Here is a 17,835-nt window from a genome sequence, read left to right as displayed (position 1 = left end):
ATATCAATCATGTAGTTTATTTGAAAATCTATGAACTTGGACTCTTCCAGAACGGACAGATTCTGTCTTAATTTGGTGACATTTTTTTTTCCTTAATCATTACTAAGATGTATCTATAGTTTCCCAGTCTCAAAGTTTCAAATGACTTAAAATTAATAGTATACTACGGCCATCTTTCTTCATGGTACACACTTTAATTTTTTAGTTTTGTTTTCGTTATTACTATAACTTAAAAAATATCCAAAACCTAAGATTCCAAATTTTTTAAAGGAGCACTGGGGAAATATAAAATTGTGTATCTCAAAGAAATTAATGTGTACTTTTATTACATACTGGTAGATGGTGGTCTTATATGTGACTGTTCTACTGAAAAAAAAATTAATGCCCCTTAAATCCTATAGATTTGTTTCCTGTAAACTTTGAGTGTGGCCTGGATGGTAACTGTACCACAGTTGGGAATGAGGGACGTGAAGTATTCTTGCCTAACTGCAAAAACCTGGGGAAAGCTTCCCTTCCCATGTTTACACAAGTCTTAGTTTCAACTCATAAGAGGCCAGCTCAGTGAAATGTACCTCAATCACTCAAACTCATTATAAATTATACTATAGCATTTAGCTGTCAGAAGCTTTTAAACTATAAACTGAAGAATAATCTTAACTATTAGGCTTATAGATTATGTCAATAGTTATTTCCTGTGCATATGAGTGTTACTGAAGAAATTCATGCATTCCTGCCCTTTCAGGACCAAGAAGTATGTCCGTGGGGCTCTCTGGGGCCAAACTTAAATCACTTGAGTCCATTGTTATGGCCATTGGAAAGTGGGGGCCATTTAAAACAGTGTGAGTCTAAATAAGAATGGATTTTAAACATTCTTATTATCAGATAAGTTCTGAAATCACTCAATTTAAAGTTTTAAATGTGTGTTATTATAAGAAATCTTAATACTTTACATAGATGGCTATATCTTGTGGGTCAAACTTTTTAAAAATCAAGTTGTATATAAAGAAAAAGGCCTGTGGAAGATTGTTCCTACTCTGTGTGCAGCCTGTCTGTGCCTCTTGCTGTTGTCTCTTTTACCGCGTAGAGTAAATCTATAGCAATGACCCTATCTATATCAGAGTCCTTCTGAAAGGTAGGCTATAGCCAAGTGAAAAAGTGGTGTGCAATGTCAGAAACAGATCAGTCAGGAGAAGGAAGAAGATGGGAAGTGGAAAGCTATTCCCAGAGAGCTCTGCCTTTCAGAAAGAGGAGGCCAGTTCCACCAGTGCCCAGTCAGGCTAGAAGTGTGAGGTGCTAGGACAGAGAGAAGAGGCTGCCTTGAAAAGGGGACCTGACTTCAGGACAAGAGCAGAAAAAAATGCTGCTAATTCTGGGCCACACCTGGCCGGAGAGGTCCAGAGAGCAGTCACACTGGGGCTCAGGAAGGACTAGGCCCAGGTGGTTCTGATTCCTCTCTGGCCAGATCACCAAGACCAGAGCTGAACAGTGTCTGGAGTGATGGTGCTGGTAAGAATGGCTTGACCCAAGACAGACCATATCTGCTGGTCTGGTCCCTCCATGTCCCAACCATGCAAGCCCCAACCTAGGCTTATGGTCGCTCTAGCGATAGGCTCATTTCATTAGTGCCCTCCCTTCCCTTGCTGAAAGGAAGCAGAACTTCCTGTAAAAATGAATGGGAGGTGACAGCTGTTACTCAAGATCCACCTTTAGTCAAACTTGAGGATACAGGGAATAAAGAGGGAAAAGGGGGTGGGGAAAAAAGGAATAGATTCTAGAGAGACTTAAATCCCACTTCTTTATAGGGGATGAGTTGGGGAACACCCATGTGAGTGAATTTCCTTAGGGCACCTAGTCATTCTCTAAGGAGAGAGAGGGATCCTATCTTCTTAATTATTAAATTGATATGGTAGACTGCAGCCCTCCCTACTCACTGAATTTAGGGCCTCTGGTTAAGGGCAGATTCCTTCTAGAATGAAGGCATTATACACCTTTGAGGTTATAAAACTGACTCAGAATCTCTAGCGAGATAATGGACCTAAAGTTCAAACTTTATTAAGAGAGAAAATAGAATTCTAAATTCCAAGAGTTTCTGTCTGTGTATAAGAGCCTACATTAGAAGACTATAAACCAATATTTACTCTAAGCGGTAAAAGAGACAGAAGAGTCAGACCAAGGTGCAGGCTGAGAGAAGGGCCACAGTGCAGACTTCACTGTCATCTGCCTTGAATAGAGTGGGGAAGCATAGACAGGAAATGGAGACAAGGGCTGGCCTCGCCACAGTCCTCTAGGCAAAGCCTGTGAGAATACAGACCCTTGGAGAAGTCCTGGATTGCCCCCAGAGCCATGCCTGTGTGGGGGACAGGGGTGGGGGCTGAGGGACAAAGGGGCAGGGGGTGAGAAGCAATGGCTTAGGGAAGAGCCTGAGGGCAGCTGGCATGGGCAGCCAGGGGCAGAAGTTGCTAACAGTACCCAGGCCAGGAAACCAGGAATTGGGAGATGGCATAACGGGGGGCCTCTCCAAAACAGGAGGTTAGAAGCAAGACGCAGGACCACAACAGTGACACCTGCACCACCTGGAAGTAACAGACACACTGTCAGGTCTACAGCCAGAGGAAAGGAGGCATGGGAGCCTGCAATCCCACCTCCCACTTCCTTAGACACATCACTTCTCCCTAAACCTAACCAGGGATGGAAGGGGTAAGGCAGGTAAGAAGCCCGCTGAGAGGGGAAAACAGCCCTGATGGAGTTTCAGCTTCTTCTAGACTGTATATTTAATAGTCTGCCTGTTTGACAGATGTTTTCTCTTTAAGGGTAGGGATTCCAGAACAAGAAAAAATAAGAGATTGGATACAAGACATGAAGGAAGCTACTTTATTTTCCTCACATACAACTCATGGTACAGACATTTTAACCCATTTATACATATCTTATATATCTTATGACTATCTGCATTGACAATTTACAACTTAATTGTTCAGTATTCCATTTGTGTGACCTTATAATTTCGAACACACCTAAATGAGTGGCTGTAATGATATTAAGGATATGCATGGACCTTGCAAATGGTTAGGAAAACTCACAGAGCACGAGAAGCTTGCCCAGGGTTGCTCACCTAGCCATGGCAGAGCCAGGCTTCAGACTCAAGCAGCCTGGCTCTGAGGCTCTGACTCTTAATGGCTCTGCAAGGCAGCCTGCCCTGTTAGCTGCCTGGGAGCTTCAGGCAGTGCAGTTTGCTACCCATCAGTCTGGTTGGAAAACATCCTTCTTTGCTGTGGGTCTCTCATGGTAGTAAGGGTTTGGCTTCAACAAATTTCCCTTGCATTTTTGCCCTCCTATCCTTGGCTCACAAAGTTAATATAAAGTAATAGCTGAGACAATGCATGTAGGCAGCTCGGTGCAAGTCAGGCATGTCTGTCTTCCTGGGTGGTTAGTGCTATTACATGAAGGGTTCAAGATGAAAAAGTGAAGCCAGACAAAAAAATCCAAGAAGCCATAAAGGAAAAGATGGGTAATTCTGACTGCATAAAAATAGGTTCATAAAACAAAAGGAAGCCCTGGCCAGTGTGGCACAGTTCATAGGAGTGTCGTCCCATCAGGTCTGATCCCTGCTGCCCTGGATGGGAGGTAGCGGATCTATGTTCTTCTCTCACTGTCTCCCTTCCTCTCTCTCTCTAATTAAAAAAAACCCTCAGGTGAGGATAAAGAAAAAGAAAAGAAAAAAACATAAACTAATTGAAAACAAACAAGACAGTGAAAAAGGTAGAAATTACAATAGTAATTTCCTTTATACAGAATCAGCATTTACAATTTAAAAAGAAAAAGAAAAGCAACTCAGTAGAAAATTCTGCATATGGTATAAACAATTTATAGAAAGAAATCAAACAACCAATATCATAAGGGGACTAAATGGTGATGGGAAAAAAAGACAAAAGAAAAAATATAATAAAGATTAAAGTAGCCAATATCTTTATTAAAAGATACCCAAACTCACTCATTGTGAAGAAATATAAATTTAAAAAGCAAAAAATAAGATATTTCACCCTTCAGAATGATATAAACAATTTAGTTATAATATAAATATGTTTAAGGATATAATATACTACATGGCGACTATAGATAATAATACTGAAAGTTGGTATGATGGTAGATCTTAAAAGTTCTCATCATAAGAAAAAAAACTATGTGAGATGATGGATGTTAACTGAACTTATTGTGGGGATCAATTCCCACCACATAGATATGTCAAAATCATTATGTTGTAGTCCTTAAACAAGGTAATGTGTCAATTATATCTCAATACAGTAGGGGTAGGATGGTTAACTGGACTCAGACAATAAATGATAATGGCTGATTTTCTAGCATACTGGAGTTAATTTGTTTCAACTAAGCTCATAATGTTTGAGCATGTATGTTTTTGATGAAAATAAATATCTGATTTTTACCCTTGTACCTTCCCCCCTCACATAATAGTAAACAGAAATGTGGGAGAAAAGAATACAAATTAAAAATATCCATTATTGAACCCTGGCTGGTGTAGCTCAGTGGATTGAGCGCGAGCCTGCAAACCAGAGGATCGCGGTTCGATTCCCAGTCAGGGCACATGCCTGGGTTGCAGGCGGGTTCCCTGCAGGCCAGTTCCCAGCAGGGGACGCACAAAAGGCAACCATACATTGATGTTTCTCTCCCTCTCTCCTTCCCTTCCCCTCTAAAGATAAATAAATAAATAAAATATTTTTAAAAATAAAAAAAAAATAAAAAATTCTGGAGATATTCTGTGTACAGCAATATTCTGATTATGATTCTATCTGATTCTCCCAATACATTGTAATTTAAGAGCAGATACTCTAGATTTGTATCTCTAAGCAGCCCAGCAAGAGGAGAAAAATAAAGGATATTATTAAAATAAAAAATAAAAAATACCCATTATTGGTGAGGATGGGGAAATGAGGACCCTTGCATTTTGCAGTAGAAGCTCTTTTAAATGCAATTTGGCAGTATTTCAATATTTTCAGTGTACACAGTGACTTAGCAATTCCACATTAAAAAATTTCCCTAAAGATATACTTACATTCACAAATGTGTATCTGAATAATTATTACAGGTATCATCACTTTGTTTACCTCACAATTTGTAGATTTAACCGTTTTCCCTGCCTTCAGTATTGGCCACACCCAAGTAACCTCTCCAAAATGCAAATCTAAAGGTGTAACACACCTTCTCAAATTCCTTCAAGGGTTTGAGATGCTAAGAGTTCACTAGCATCTAATGGTGATGCCTAACCTCTTAACTTGGCCAATGAAACCCCTACCTACCTCACTGCCCTTACTCTCTTCCACTTCCTACTTTATACTTTAAGTTGTAGCGCACACACACATACACACTCCTTTTTTTCATGCTTCAGTGTCTTTGATCATGAACCACCAGTTGGTCCACAATTTTTTTTTTATTCTATGGCACACATTGTTCACTGCTTACTGTATCAGTTAGGAATGCATTTGGCTGCTAATAAAAAAAGACCCAGCCACGGTGGCTTAAATAAATTAGGAATTTATTTGCTCGTGTAAAAGAAATCCACAAGTGGTAAGATGGCTTCATAAAATCGTCAGAGTCCAAGGCATCTACTTTTTTCTCATTGGTCAGAATGAGGTCACAGGCCCACCCACCCCCGCCCCCAGGGTGTAAGGAAGGTATATCAGTCTGGGATTGGCTAAGGTAGCTGTTAGTTTAAAAAGAAAGAGGCTTGTTATAGGTTATTAATAACTTATAGAATCATTGGAATGAAACCTAACTGGGGCTGAATTTATAGGGAAAAAATCCAAAGTCATTCCATAAGAACTGGGCTGCCAAGGCATCTGGTACTTCTGCCCTGGTCTGGGTTTTGCCTGCCAAATGGGAAGCTCCCTGGACAGTGGCTGACTCCAGAATTACAGTGTCTTTGTTATATATGTGTCAATGAAATGAATGCCTCCTCACTTGATTTTCTCCGGACAAAATTCAACTTAGAATTCAGAATTTTGTAGCAATGTATTTGATTGGCAGGACCCAATTCCAGAATCCTATCTGTAAGAGTCCTGAAATATATAAAACTTAGCTTTTCCACTTCTGAAGTACAGAATACAGACTGGAATAGCTATTGAGCGAGCCAGTCCCAGCATCTACCACAGGAGGGAGGGGAAGCAAGCATACGTATTGGCTCAGCACTAAGACTAGGCTCATAACACACACAAATTTGGGGCTTCATTATCAGGGAAGGGGGCTGGGGCTGGGGATGGTTATGGGGACAGCAACAAGAGTATTTGCCACAGTTTTAAAAGATCAAGAAAGACTTTCCTGAGAAGGCAAAGAGGGACAAGAAGAACATTCTAGGCACAGGGAAAAGCAAGTGAGAAAAATACAGGGCTTTGAAAGAAAGTTCATAGGGATGGGGGCTAGATACTTCACATATATTATTTCATTTAATCCTCACAAAAATCCTAGGAATAAATACTATATCATTTCCAATTTTTAAATCAAGGAGGGCCTTTAAAATCATGTTAAAGGATTTGGTGTTAGCAAGAAATCTTCCACAAAAAATGCAGAAGTGTTGGGTATTGGGAAGCTATTGGGAAGGAGAGAGTACAGAGTTCCAAACAACATAAAACACCATAAATATAATGAAAAATAAAAGATACTGGGGAAAGTTAAGTGCAATGCATGTAAGTAAAGATTAGCATCCAGAATATGTAAAGAAGTCCCATAGCCCTGGCTGATGTGGCTCAGTGGATTGAGCACAGGCCTGCGAACCACATGATCGCGGTTCGATTCCCAGTCAGGGCACATGCCTGGGTTGCAGGCCAGTTCCCAGCAGGGGACTCACAACAGGAAACCATACATTGATATTTTTCTCTCTCTCTCTCCTTGCTTTCCCCTCTAAAGATAAATAAATAAAATCTTTAAAAAAAAAGAAGTCCCATAAACCTGACATTGTTATTTTAATAGGGATTGTGTGTTGAGTCTATAGATTGCTTTGGGTAGTATGGACATTTTAATGATGTCAATTCCTCCAATCCATGAATATGGTATATGCTTCCATTTATTTGTATCTTCCTCAATTTCTTTCTTCAGTGGTCTATAGTTTTCTGAGTATTTATTCCTAGGTACTTTATTTTTCTTGTTGCTATGGTAAATAGGATTTTTTCCTCGTTCCTCTTTCTGATAGTTCATTTTTGGTGTACAAAAATGACATAGATTTCTGAATACTGACTTTGTATCCCACTACTTTGCCAAATTCACTTGGAAAAAGCTTAAATGCCCATCAGCAGATGAGTGGATTAAAAAAAACTGTGGCACATTTACCCAATGGAATACCACACAGCAGAAAGAAAGAAGGAGCTCCTACATTTTGTGACAACATGGATGGAACTGGAGAGAATTATGCTAAGTGAAATAAGCCAGTCAAGTGAAAGACAAATACCACATAATCTCACCTATAAGAACAAAATAAACCAATGACCAAAATAGGACCAGAGACACAGAAACATGGAACAGACTGACACTGATCAGAGGGGAGGAGCAGGAGGACAATGGTGGAAAGAAGGGGAAGAGACTAGTCAAAGAACATGGGGATTGACTGTGGGAGCAGGGGGTGGGCTGGGTGGAGGAGGTTTAATGGGGGAAAAATTGTAACAACTATAATAAAATAAAAATAAAAAAGAAGTCCCATAAATCAATTTTTAAAAGGACAAATACTCCAACAAAAATTGGGCGAATCAATAATTTACAAAGGAGAAAACCAAATGATTAAAAACCTGAAAAAATTCTTTTAAAAAATTTATTTATTTCTAGAGTGGGAGGAAGGGAGGGAGAAAGAGAGAGAGAAACATCAACATGTGGTTGCTTCCTGTGCACTCCCAACTGGGTACCAGACCCACAACCCAGGCATGTGCCCTGACTGGGAATCGAACCAGTGACCCTTAGTTCACAGGCTGGCACTCAATCCACTGAGCCACACCAGCTGGGGCAAAAAATTTTAAGAGAAAAAGAAAACATGTAAAGTTATATTTTCAACCTCATGGCAAATGCAGATTAAAATAGCAGTAAATATTATTTCATATTTATCAGACAGGCAAAATGTTTAAATTCTGAAAAGAGCAAGTTTTGACAAGGATATGGTACCATCACTTGGAAAGTAGTTTGACTATATTACATATGATGATGTATTTATCTTTCCGTCCTTCAACCCAGCAATTCAGCTTCTAGGGACAATGGTGTGTTATGAAAGCTAATCATTAATTATTAAAATATTCAGGTATTTTGTGAGCTAGTTGTAAAATAGTAGCTTTAAATCAGCCCATATAATAGAGTATTTACTCCATGGAAATCTGCAAATGCCACAAATCAGGGTTTAGGGTTTTTTTCTTTAGATACTGTTTACTAAAATACCACTGGAACATAGAGAAACTCATGCATATGTACAAGAAGACATTGTACAATAAACACTGAGAATCTACATTGTGTTGAAGTTTAACAGGGTGTTAAGTTCAGGCTATGATTTTTATTAAATCATCACTAAGGTATGAATAATATCATAATTTAACCTTTGTTTGAATTACTCAATTACTTCCACATTCTTAACTCTCTATGTAATCATTCTTAAATATTTTTTTAAACAGTAAGAAAGTGTATTATTTCACATAACTAGAAGCCTATGGAGTGGTTTCCTGGCTGGTTAGTTTGTTGACCACTCAGTCTCTTGCTGAGTTGCTCGGTTTATTCTCCCTCTACTTTGCCATCTCTGGCAAGCTCCCCTCATTTAACAAGATGGCCTCAGCGATGCCAGGAGTTCTTTCACAGATGGTAATATCTAGGAAAATAAGAGCTGTTTCTTCCCATATGTGTATTGTCACCAAAGAAGAAAACTGCCCCTGAAGTCTCCTCATAGACTTCCCCTCCAGTCCCATTGGTCAGCTGGAATAATTTTAATAACATTCCATTACATTCAGATTTTGTCATAGGATTTAAGTTGTTTTTTTTTCCAAGCCTTACTCTTAACATAGAAGTTAAAGTTTTAAACAGAAAAAGAAAACCCTAGTGTCTCACATTGTCAATTAAAGCCACTCATTATTTTAGATCCGGGCAGAAATCATAAGTAATTTAGGTAATTTTCACCAAAATTATCTCAGTAAAGTTCATGTACTTTAAGTGTTTAAGAATCAACTTTCATTCGGATCAATGCCCTATTTTCTGACAATTTAATGTATTTTTCACAAATTTGGAACTCTAACCTTGACGAGAGCTATAAATGCTATGATTATCTTAGTGTCAATATTATGTTTAAAAATAACTTTGCCTGAGGTAAAAGGATCTTACACATAAAAGTCATGCATTTATGCCTAGGGTCATTTACATTTCTCTTGCATTGACTATTTTGACATGCTTCCTCTTGAGCACGGGAAAGCACAAGCATATGGTTATTATAGCCGACTTCCTTCCAGTTCCAACCTCATTCTCTGCTGCAAACATCTAGAGGAAATAGGAGGTTCCCCAAGTCATTCACTAAATATGCAAAAGGACTGAGGGCCAAATGTATTAATTTACTAATGAGATTTACATGTGTAAGGACGGAGTATAGATTCTGACAGCTTGTAAGGAAAAATGTCCCCTATACTCTGACTCCAGATGTATTTCTACCTACAAAAAGTAAATTTTCTAAGGTAATCCTGGTTATACCATCAAAGAATGGCTATTTTTTAAATGTTATTTTTGATAAATTGCTATATAAGATTTAATCCATGAAACTTCCTTTGACGTGGTTTCGGTTGTGTTTGCAACTGGCAGCATGAACCCAGTCCAGCAACCCCCAAGACCAGCAACCCCGAGGGACGTGCTCAGTGCTGGAGAACACCAAAGACCTTTCATCCTGCCAGTCAGAGCTGAAGGGGCAAATCTTAGAATGGTCTATTTTTTGCAGTAGTAAGAGCAAATGTACTACTTTAATAAGTCTTTTTTAAAATTTAACTTAATCATAAAATTGTATATATACAGTAGAATTCCAAACAGTGGAGAATGGTATACAATCAAAAATAAAAATTTCACATTTCCCAGTGGAGGGGAAATGGGAGTCAGGCTCCCTCACTGGCGGATAAGGGACATTCCCATAGCCTTGAGAATGGGCCCGCATCCACAGAGTCACACCTCATTATATAATATCTTGGTACCCTGCTGGCTTTGTGTGCATTTATTATATAAGGGAGTTGGGACGCCCTGCCGGTGTGACCCATAGTCCAACATACTGCTTGCTGGGTGCGTAGATCACCCTTGAATAAAGGCATGTCAGGCATCCCCATGGCTCCGCGAATTTTCTTCCATCTGTCTAAATCCCGAGTGAACCTGCCCAGCCTTGAAAGGCTGCAAGACACCCAGAAACCCCAAGTTTCACTCCCTAGAGGCATACGTTATAAATAGTTTCTTTTGTAACCTCTCAAAAATATTGTATGCATAAACAAGCACATAGATAAATGCTCTTTTTCTTTTACTAAAAATTAGACTTAACTAAATACCTTCTGGACCTAGCTTTTATTTATTTATTTTTAATATAATTTTTATTTAATTCTTGTTCAAGTACAGTTTTCTGTCTTGTATTCCCAGCCCTGCCCCCGCAGTGCTCCCCACCTCCCTCCCATTTCCTCCCCCCACCCTTAGTTATTGTCCATGTGTCCTTTATACTTGTTCATGTGATGGACCTAGCTTTTAAATTTCAACAGATCTTGAAAAATATTCCAAATCAGTACATACAGATCTACGATTCATTTATTCACTCATTTAACAGATATTTATTAAGTCCTAGGGAGTGTATTAAGTACTAGGACTAAAAAGGTAAACAAAACAAACAAAGTCTGCTCACAAAATGTGTAGTCCAGTGACAGCTGCAAAAGTACACACGTTGAAAAACAAACAAGATAACTACACATCATGAAGAAAACAAAAAGGGATGTGATTTGTACTGGGCCCACATTAGACAGGTGGGGCAAATGTGGCCTCACTGAAAAACTGGCATAAAAGCTGCAGTTACACATTGATGTTTCTCTTCCTCTCTTTCTCACTCCCTTCCCCTCAGTCTAAAAATGAATAAGTAAAATCTTTAAAAAAATAAAAAATATTTCATTTATTTACTTTTGCAGAGAGGAGAAGGGAGGTTGAAAGCGAGGGAGAGAAACATTGATGTGAGAAAAAAACATCAATTAGTTGCCTCTCACACACAAGAACAGGGATCATACCTGCAACCCAGGCATGTGCCCTGACAGGGAATCAAACTGGCAACCTTTTGCTTTGCAGGACAATGCCCAACCAACTAAGGCACACTGGTCAAGGCAAAATTATCTTTTATTTTACTTTTATTGTGGTAAAGTGTGCATAACAAAATTTACCATCTTAAGAATATACTTCAGTGGCATTAAGTACATTCACAATACACTCACAAACTATCACCACTACCCATTTCCAGAACTTTTCATCATCCCAGAGACTCTGTACCCATTAAATGATAACTCTGCATCCACTATTCACCCCAGCCCCTGGTAACCACTCTCCTACTTTCTACTTCTGTGAATTTGTGTCCTTTATGTGGAATTATATAACATTGTCTGTTTCCATCTGGCTTATTTCATTTATCATAATGTCTTCGAGGTTCATCTATAATATAGCATATATCCAACTTTCCTTCCCTTTTAAGGCTATCGGTCCATCATATGCATGTACTGCATTTTGTTTATCGATTCATCCATCCATAGACATTTGACTTATCTCTACATTTTTGCCATAGTGAATAATGCTGTTATGAACACTCGTGCACAAGTGTTTGTTTGAGTCTCTGCTTTCAGTTCTCTGGGGTACATGCCCTGAAATGGAATCCCTGGATCATAGGGTAATTCTGTGTTTAACTTTTTGAGGAACCACCATTCTGTTTCCTACAGTGGCAGAACCATTTTACATTCTTACCAGCAATAAGTACAGTGTTCCACTTCTCCATATCCTTGCCAACACCTCTTATTTTGCTGTTGGTTCTTTATCATAGTTATTGTAATGGGTGTAAAGTGACATCTCATTGTAGTTTTGATTTACATTTCCTTAATAGCTAGTTATATTGAACACTTTTTCATTTGCTTTTCGGCCATTTGTAGATCTTCTTTGGAGAAATGTCTATTCATGTCCTTTGTCCAGTTTTGAACTATTCTGTTGAGTTGTAGGAGTTCTTCATCTATTCTGGATATTAATCCCTTATGGGATATATACTTTTCAAATATTTTCTCCCATTCCATGGATTGTCTATTCATTCTCTTGACAGTGACTTAATATTCTAAAGTTTTTAACTTTGGTGAAGCCCAATTTATTTTTTTTCTTGGGTGCCTGTGCTCTGGGTGTCGTAGCCAGTAAATCTTTGCCAAATCCAATGTGATGAAGATATTCTCCTATGTTTTCTTCTAAGAGTTTTATAGTTTTAGGTCTTTGATCCATTTTGAGTTGATTTTTGTATATAATATACAGTAAGAGACCAACTTTATTCTTTTGCATGTGGATATCCAGTATTCTCAAAAAACTACTTGTTGAAAAGATTGTCCTTTCCCCACTGAATGGTCTTGGCTCCTTTGTCAAAAGTCAACTATATATTAAGATGAATATATTTTAAGTATAATGGGAAGTTACTGACATTTTTAATAAAGGTTATCAAGCAACACTGATTTTCTACATTGACTTTCTTAAGTTCCTTTAAAGGTGATAAACTTGAAGGAAAAGGAAATTCTAAATTCCAAAAATCCGACTTCCACCAAGATGGAAGGGTAGGTGGAAACACTGTGCCTCCTTTAAACACAACCAAGTTTAAAGTCAACAAAGTTTCAGTAACAAAAACGCAGCCAAAACAGAAAATTGAACTATATGGAAGTCCAACAACAATGAACCGTTCACCCAGACCAGTAAGAGGGGCAAAGCCAGCAGCCGAGTGGAGTCGGGCAGGAAATATCTCCTGACCCAGGTACACAGGCAGCTGTGGGCGGATCCCAGGTGTGTGGTAGCAACAGGCAGACCCAGTGAGGGTGCAAGGTGGCAGGCTGACCACAGTCACACATTCGCGCAGATAAACCAGTGAAGGAGGGAGCAGTGAGACAGACCACGCAGGCCCCAGTGGCAGGAAGCAGCAGAGGGGACCACCATTGTCCCTCTTGGACCCCGCCCTCACATACAGCATCACAACCCAGCAACTGAGTTGCCCCGCCCTGGTGAACACCTAGGGCTCTGCCCCTCATACATAACATGTGTGAACAGACCAAAACATGGCTCAAGAAGAACTCAAAGCCCCAGAGCTGATAACTCTAAGTGACTGAGAAATAGCCAACCTATCAGATGCACAGTTCAAAATACTGGTGATCAGGATGCCCACAGAACTGGTTGATTATAGTCACAAATTAGAGAAACAAATGAAGGCTAAATTAATTGAAACGAAGGAAAACGCACAGGAAACCAATAGTGATGGAAAGGAAACTGGGACTCAAATCAAGGAAGTGGACCAGAAGGAAGAAAAAAATGACCAAACAGAAAAATATGAAAAAACAAGAATTCAAAAAAATGAGGAGAGGCTTAGGAACCTCCAGGACATCTTTAAACACTCCAACATCCAAATTATAGGGGTACCAGAAGGGGAAGAGAAAGAGCAAGTGGAAAACTTATTTAAATAAATAATAAAGGACAACTTCCCCAATCTGGCAAAGGAAATAGACTTCCAGGAAGTCCAGGAAGCTCAGAGAGGCCCAAAGAAGTTGGACCCAAGAAGGAACACACCAAGGCACATCATAGTTACACTAGCCAAGATTAAAATTAAGGAGAGAATCCTAGAAGCAGCAAGAGATAAGGGGACAGCCCTGGCTGGTGTAGCTCAGTGGACTGAGCGCGGGCCTGCGAACCACACGATTGCGGTTTGATTCCCAGTCAGGGTACATGCCTGGGTTGCAGGCCAGTTCCCAGTTCCCAACAGGGGACACACAAGAGGCAACCATACATTGATATTTCTCTCTCTCTCTCTCTCCCCTTCCCTTCCCCTCTAAGATCAATAAATAAAATCTTTAAAAAAAAGAGATAAGGGGACAGTCACCTACAAAGTAGTGCCCATCAGGCTGTCAGCTGATTTCTCAAAAGAGACCTTACAGGCAAGAAGGGGCTGGAAAGAAGTATTCCAAGTCATGAAATCCAAAGACCTACAGCCAATAGTGTTCTGTCCAGCAAAGCTTTCATTTAGAATGGAAGGACAGATAAAGTGCTTCTTAGATAAGATCAAATTCAAGGAGTTCATCATCACCAAGCCCTTATTATATGAAATGTTAAAGGGACTTATCTAAGAAAAAGAAGATAAAAATATGAACAGTGAAAGGATAGCAAACTCACAGTTATTAACAACCACACTTGAAACATAAGCAAACTAAGAGGACAGCTAGATCAGGAGTGGAACCATAGAAATGGAGATCACATGGAGGGTTAGCAACAGGGGAGTGGGAGGAGAAGGGGGGAGAAGGTACAGAGACTAAGTAGCATAGATAGTAGGTAGAAAATAGACAGGGGGGAGGGCAAGAATAGTAGGGGAAATATAGAATCTAAAAAACTTGAGACACGTGGACATAAATTAAAGGGGGGACTGGTGGGGAAGGGGTGTGCAGGGTGGAGGGGAATGAAGTGGGGGAATTAGAACTGTAATGGCATAATCAATAAAATATATTTAAAAAATAAATTCCAAAAATCCCTTTACTAATAAGAGCAAAGCCTAAAGGAGTAAACATTAAATTTTGTATAGAAAAAGCAATCTCCAGAAATGGTCTAAAGTAAGTTCCCATTAGAGAGGAAAAAGAAATACAGAGTCTTCAACAGAAAAGACAAACAAAAAAAGAGAAGAAAATGAAAAGTCAAAGGTCTATGGTTATTACCTGGGGCTACCTTCAGCATTGAAGATGGTGAACTAGGAAAGCTATGAGTGTGGAGTTTGGAAGTAAGTTGTAAATTTGAGTAACATCAATGTATATTTTCATCAAAAGAAGTAGGAATGGATACTAGACAGCCAAAACTTTGAACAAACAGTACAAAGAAACTGGAACCTGTTTGTGTGCTGCTGGAATTGCTAAAAGAGATTGATGAGCCAATAGAGAGAAGATACCTGAAGGAACCACTCTTGGAGCAGGAGATAAGGTCAGCACCAAGAGTCTTCGATAGGAGGAGACATACTCTGGCCAGCAACAGGAGGACAGAAGGAGAAAGTGTGTGCCAACGTCCAGAGGAGTGCTGGTTTGATGGTGAGTTCCCATATGGTAGCTGCCGTTTTCAGTCGAGAGGAAAGAATGTGCCAGTTACCAGTTCACTCTTTCCTCTCCAGATCTACTCCTCATTACCTGCTCTGTGATGAGGGAGCTAAACAGTATAAACATATCTCCTTTGCCAAGGGCACAATGTTAAGGTTTGTCAGTAGAAGGTGCTGAAGGGAATTGGCAGGGGGAAGGACCTTCTCTTTTTGCTTGGGGTTTTCTCCTCTCAACAGGCTCCAGCAGTTCACTGTGCCCAGCCTCACACAGCAACCCAGGAGGGGCAGGTTACTTTATCATTTAGTGAGTCACCACGTCTAGAGGGGCCACTACCAAATCTGTTCCTTGCTAGCTCTACCTCAGCCTTGAGGGAGTGGCGGCTCCCTATATCTGCTACTTCAATATGACATTCTTTATAGTTTTATTTCTCTTAATAGATGACCCCTTGTTATAATGAATAATTATTGATGTTAAAGTTTCCCTGTTTAAATTACCACAAGATTTCTGTCTCTTAAGGAATCTCAACTGATATAATAAGTTATCAGTTAAGAATGAGGCGAAAGGGAAGAGGAGGTTTGAGGAGAGAGAGATGGGCTGAAACAGTCTGGAAGAGGAGGGTACATATATTTACCAGGCCAGAGTAGGATTTCCATCCCATTGTATAGAGGTATTATAATTTTACCAATTTCTGCACATTTATGTTGTTTAAAACACACACCCACACAGAGTGGGTGTACACTCTTCTAAAATGTCTACCTATTTCCTATGCTTTTGAAGACATTTTTCCTTCCTTCCTCTCCCCCTCCCTCTTTTTCTTTAATTGTTGTGCCTACTGACTGAAAAGACCAACAAAATAATATGTTGATCAAGCAAAGCCAAGTTTAGTGCTTATCAGAAATACTTGTAATGAAAGGAAGGACAGCAGAAGTAAGGGATACCACTGCCTTGACAGTTTTAATATCAACTTGGAATGAAGAGGGCAAAGGCAGGATATTTATGAGGTTTTTAGGGGCCTGGTTTGGGATGAGTCTTTTGATGTTGAGGGGACTTACTCGATTTGGGCAAAATTCATGTCATGGTCCACCAAGACATAGCTAGTGAGGGATTCAAAGTGAGCCTTGGATAGAAATGACCATTTGAATTGACAAAATGAATTTCATCAAAATGAAGAACCCATCTCTTTGAATGCCACTGTTAAAAGAATGAAGACAAGATATAGTCTGGGAGAAAATATTTGCAAATGCTATCTGATAAAGAACTTGTATCCTACATATGTAAAGAACCTTCAAAACTCAATGATAAGAAAACAAACAACTCAATTTTTAAGTGGGCAAAACATTTAAACATTTCCCAAAGAAAATGTACAGATAATAAATAAGCATGTAAAAGGATGCTCTTTATTCTTTAGAGAATGGCAAATTAAAAGCACAGTGAAATACCACCACACACCTATTTGGATTTCTAAAATAAAAAGACTGACCATACCAAATGTTGGCAAGAATGTGAAACAACTGGAACACTCAGTAACTGCTGATGGGAATGTAAAGTGGAATAACCACTTTGGAAAACAGTTTGGCAGTTTCTTACAAAGTTAAACATACACACCTCCCATGCCATTCCATTTCTGGGTGTTTACCAGGAGAATTAAAAGCACATGTTCATACACAGACTTTATGTATGAATATTTATAGCACCTTTATTTGTAATAGCCAAACACTGGAAACAATCCAAATGTCCATCAATGGAGCAATGGAGATACAAATTGTGGAATCTCCATATATGGAAATGTACTTACTCAGCAGTAAAAAGGAATTAACTGTTGTTACAACAGCATGAATGAGTCTCAAAATAATTATGCTGAGTGAAAGAAGCCAAAAAAATTAGAATTATTTTTCACACCCTCCTTTACACCGTTAGGTACCTATGACTCCCACAGCTGCCCACCCAGTTGTAGGCAAAGGCCTGGTGGGGGTGGCTGCCCACATTGCAAAATTTGGTTATAGAAGTAATATTCACCCAGGAGTCTGTGATGGCAGGTTGACACCCAAGACACTCCTTGACAGAAGAAACAGTGTCCACTTGGGCCCCAATTTCAATCCCCTATAGTGTTCAGCAAAAATTTACATGGAGGGGAATATTTTGGTAAAGTGAGTACAATCACAATTTGTATTGCTAGGTTTAGTTTTTCAACCCATGTTTCTTTGAGGCAAATTTATTTTGTAATGGTTTTTAAAAAAGAAATGATGTAGCCCTGGCTGGTGTAGCTCAGTGGATTGAGCACAGGCCTGCGAACCAGAGGATCGTGGTTGGATTCCCAGTCAGGCACATGCCTAGGTTGCAGGCCGGTTCCCTGCAGGCCAACTCCCAGCAGGGAACACACGAAAGGCAACCATACATTGATGTTTCTCTCCTTCTCTCCTTCCCCTCTAAAGATAAATAAATAAATAAAATCTTTAAAAAAAAAAAGAAATGATGTGTCTTTTACTCATGCAGTTGTTTAGTATATGCTTGTATGTGTATT

At 39.3% G+C, this 17,835-nt stretch overlaps 1 long non-coding RNA gene across 1 annotated transcript in view; it reads right to left on the bottom strand.

The window, feature by feature from the left end:
* LOC118995534 (uncharacterized) overlaps positions 1–17,835 on the bottom strand; it is a 48,624-nt gene that overhangs the window by 30,090 nt on the left and 699 nt on the right. The window lies entirely within an intron of this gene.

Source organism: Sturnira hondurensis, unplaced genomic scaffold (assembly GCF_014824575.4).
Source record: "Sturnira hondurensis isolate 20B ecotype Veracruz unplaced genomic scaffold, ASM1482457v3 Scaffold0010128, whole genome shotgun sequence".
NCBI lineage: Eukaryota > Metazoa > Chordata > Mammalia > Chiroptera > Phyllostomidae > Sturnira > Sturnira hondurensis.
Note: the sequence above shows the minus strand (reverse complement) of the source record. Positions and strands in the feature narration are given on the sequence as shown.